The following is a 4444-nucleotide window of genomic DNA, read 5'->3' on the forward strand; positions in this document are numbered from 1 at the left end:
TAATTGTATGCTTACAGAAAAGTTACATAAGTGTTAAAAGACAGTTCCCATATTCCCCTGATCTAGCATCATTTAATGTTAACATCTTACACAACCATAGTTTAATTACTGAAACCAGGAAACCAACACTGGTACAATTTGGTACTTAAAAAAACTGCAGACTTTAATTCAAATTTCACCAGTTTTCCTTTGCTCGCCCGCGCGCGTGTGCATGTGTATTTTCATTCTAGTAAGGATTCCGTATTGCATTTAGTTTCTGTTTGTCCTTAGACTCTTCTAACGTGTAATATTTCCTCAATCTTTCCTTGTCTTTCTTGGTCTTGGCAGTTTTGAAGAATACTAATTGGTTATTTTGTAGAATGTTCTTCAATTTGAGTTTATGTCGTGTGTTTTTCATGATTGGAATGAGATATTTTTGGCAACAACATCAAAGAAATGATATGCCTTTCTTGGTGCATGGTGCCAAGGAATTCATGATGTCAACATGTCATTACTAGCGATGTTAACCTTGTTCATTTGGTTAAAGTAGTGTTTTTCTGGGTTTCTCCACTGTAAACTACTCTCTTTTGCTTTGTAGTTAATATATATCTTGAGGAAGATATTTTGAAACTTTGTAAAATCTATTTCTCTTTAAACTTTCACCCACTAAAGTTTGCATCTATTGGTGGATCTTGTCTGCAACAGTTTTCACTATACTCTTTGCCTAATGATAATTATTTCCCTTTTGCCCTTTTAGACAAACAAATGAATCAAAAAGTATCTGTTGTTTTATGAACATTTAGAGAGTTAGAGTGCTGTTGAGCATATTTTCTCACATTTATTGGCTACTAGTATTTTGTTTGAATTGTCTATTACTCTACTTATTATTTTCTTCTGTTTGATATCATCTGTTTCTAATTGATTTGTTGAAGCTCTTTATATAGTGTAGATTCTAATGTTTTGTCATATAGGTGTAGTTGTAAATACATTTCCCTTGCATGTAGTTTGCATTTGTAATCATTTATGCTTTCTTTTTTGGACATAATTATACTATGTAGTAAATTATGGGAAATTTTGCTTTATATTCTATAACTTTTAAAATCTAGCTTTTATAAATCCATTTCTAGCTGAGGTTTTAGTCTATATTTCCTCTTTTAAAAATTTTTCACATATAGATGCTTAATCTATCTGGAATTTATTCTTATTTATTCATATATATGGTGTGAGGTAAGAATAAAATCATGTTTTTTTCATTTTTCCTATTTGATTAGGAATTGCATTATTTATTTCACTGAATTAGAAAACCATTTTTGTCATATATGAAAATCCACATATATGTGCCCCTTCTATGGGTCTCCACTTGGTTTTAATGCTTGGTTTTACTCCTGAGTGTTTATAACACAGTATTTTAATCTAGACAACATTATTGTAAGTCTTGATAGCCTAGGAAGTCCTGCTTCTTGCTTTCCTGCACTAGAAAAATTTCTTAACCTACTATATTAGAATCAGTTGCTTGATTTCCACAAGAAATCAATTCACAATTACTTTTGGTATGTGTCAAATGTATAGATTAATTTAGTGAAAGTAGAGTTTCTAAGTCTTTCCATTTTTGAATGTGGTATAGCTCTTCATTCACCCAGGTCTTCTTTTGTCAGAACAAATACTTTCTCTTTATGTTAAATGTTATAGAACATTTTTTTGTAATACTCTAAAGAGGCCCATTTCTATGTCACTTAAATTCAACATACATTTTTTATGCATGTCCAAATGCATAAGCAAGGTATTTTAAACTCAGTATTTCAACCATAATATGAAAAAAATCTGAAGAATCATGAGATGCTTTATGAAGGGTCTTCAGTATATAGCTCTTCCTTCTGGGGATTTTTTTTTTCCTCTAAATTTTAATGACTTGGAGAGGATAATGACCTATTCAAAAAGTTTTTTTTTTTTAAAGTAAATTGTATCTCTACTTAACTTGAGTTTATAAATTGTTATGCAATACAGCTCCAGCTATCATTATTTAAAGATACTGAGTTTGGGAAAACAATCACCAGAGATCATATGAAGATTTCAAGAGATGGCAGGTAACGGATTCTTGATGATTTTATAATTGTAAACAGCCCATCTGAGTCTATTTGTCTCTCTTTTGTAAAAATTGTTCAGATCTCCATGAATGAATGATCTTGTATAGAAAGGTAGAGGCATATTTTAAAGATATTGCAGATTTGATTCCAAACCACTATAATAAAGTGAATATTGCAATAAAGAATGTCACAAATTTTTTGTTTCCCTGTGCATATAAAAGTTATGTTTATACTAGACGGTAGTCTATTGAGTGTGAAATAACATTATGTCTAAAAATATACATAACAATTAAAATATTTTATTGCCAAAATACGCTGACACAGAGACATAAAGTGAGCACATGTTGTTGGAAAAAATGACACCAACAGATTTGCTTGATGCAGGGTTGCCACAGACCTTCAATTTGTAAAAAAAAAAAAATTGCACTGGCTGCAAAGTGCAATAAAACAAGATAATGCCCGTATTTCTGAAATGAGGGCATTTTGCATGAGGACATGACCTTTAAAAGCAAGAAACCTATTTGACCTTCCATAACTAACATTTCCAATAAATTAGTTAGAAATAGCATACCATATGAGCAAATTACAATGGGAACAAATTGAGAAATAGACACCGTTTTGAGAAAAAGGTCAATATAAATCTAATGTAAACATACAGGACATGGAAAATTATCAGGGTAATCTTTAAAGTGAGTAGCTGTAATAGAACATTACTTCTAGAAATGGTCTTAAAGACTGAGTAGTCCAGTCCTCTCTTTTTTCAAATAAATAAAATGAGGCCCTGAGAAGACATACAACTTACTTAATAACAATGACAAACAGGTACTCTTTCTCCTTGGAATTTTTTTTCTTTCTGATTCTTAATTGTGGAAAGACTCTATCATCCTTATAAATGAAATGGGCCTGTCTTTTTTCACACTGCAATGTGTGGCAATTGGTAAAAGTATGTCTGACAAGACTAAGCAGAGAGGTGAGAGAGTTTGGGACATACTGGAATTGAATTGGGAACTACTGTATAGTAATTCCATTTCAGAAATAGAAAATAATAATGGTAGAAACAAGCAAGCGTTCATATGTGGGATTCTATAGTTCCAAAAACTCAGGGACAGTAGGTATTGTTTTTGCTTCAAAGTAGATAATCTAAATCCCAGAAATGTAAAAACTAGTCAGATTGTGGGGAGTTCATGAGCCAAGGAACATTTGGATTCTAAGAAAATCAGCAAAGAGGAATGTATAAAACAATACAAACTCATTATATCATATAATATGTATAGGGTTGAATCTTCTTATCCTAAACCCAAGCTCTTCATTATCTGCCCCACCTTTTTTAAGTCCTGGTTTTTATAAGCACATGGGACTTCAGTTCAAATTAACTAAACAAATACTGAGTACCTGTTTTGTATGGCAACTGCATTCAGAGTTGTAGCTTTTCCAAAGATATTCAAACTATGTGTCTGTTTTCCAGGACATTAAATGTAATGGAGAAGGCAGATATACAAAAATCTGTGACATAGAACAGAGCTGACCTAGACCTATCCTCCACACTACATTCACATTTATCACATATTTATTTTCATTTTAATTTTTAATTTTTTTCTTAAAGGTGGAGTTTCACTATGTCACCCAGGCTGGAATGCAGCAACACGATCATTGCTCAGTGCAGGCTCGAACTCCTAGGTTCAAACAATTCTCCTGTTTCAGCCTCCTGAGTAGCTGGGATTAGAGCCTTAAACCACCACACCTGGCTCATCATACACTAAATGCATAGGAATTCCAGAAAATTTTGCATTTTAGAGAATGGATACAAAATTACCTAGATAATATGATGTCAATTACCATCAGTGCTACATAAAGAGTATTTAATGGTTAGCAGTGTTTTTAAATTAATAAATTATAGGAATTTCTCTGCCAAAAAAATCTTTTTTTGTTGTTTATTTAAGCCTACAGCACCTGATATTTTCAGGCAGTCTCCCATCCAAGTCCTAATCAGGCTCAACCCTGCTTAACTTCTGAGATCAGATGAGATCAGGTGGGTTCAGGGTGGTATGGCCATAGGCCACCCTAAATTTTCTATAGCAGTCGTATAAGTGTTACAACAGAAAGGTACTTAAGTGTTTTTTTTTTTCTCTTCAGGGCAGCAAGAATCCACACTGTTAATATGTTTGAAATTGATGACTTTAGAAGTAAATGTTTGAATCTCACTCTCATTTTTATTAAAAGGATAGAAGTATTACATGCTCAAGATTTTAAGGCACATCTTTACAGAGATACATATTAACGTGAAATTTGCTCCATTTCTATTCTTTATCCAATTCAAATTAATACATTTACACCTTAACGCAGTATAATCTAGAGTTATTGAAAACCTAATTACGAAAGAA

General features: G+C 32.2%; 1 non-coding gene across 1 annotated transcript; it reads right to left on the reverse strand.

Moving 5' to 3' along the window:
• Positions 1 to 4001: 4001 nt before the first annotated feature.
• LOC112423320 (5S ribosomal RNA) lies at positions 4002 to 4120 on the reverse strand. The gene has a single exon (XR_003013773.1). It is a non-coding gene; the product is annotated as a 5S ribosomal RNA (ribosomal RNA).
• Between the last annotated feature and the right edge of the window lie 324 nt (positions 4121 to 4444).

The sequence above is a fragment of the Macaca nemestrina genome, chromosome 19 (genome assembly GCF_043159975.1).
Source record: "Macaca nemestrina isolate mMacNem1 chromosome 19, mMacNem.hap1, whole genome shotgun sequence".
Classification (NCBI taxonomy): domain Eukaryota; kingdom Metazoa; phylum Chordata; class Mammalia; order Primates; family Cercopithecidae; genus Macaca; species Macaca nemestrina.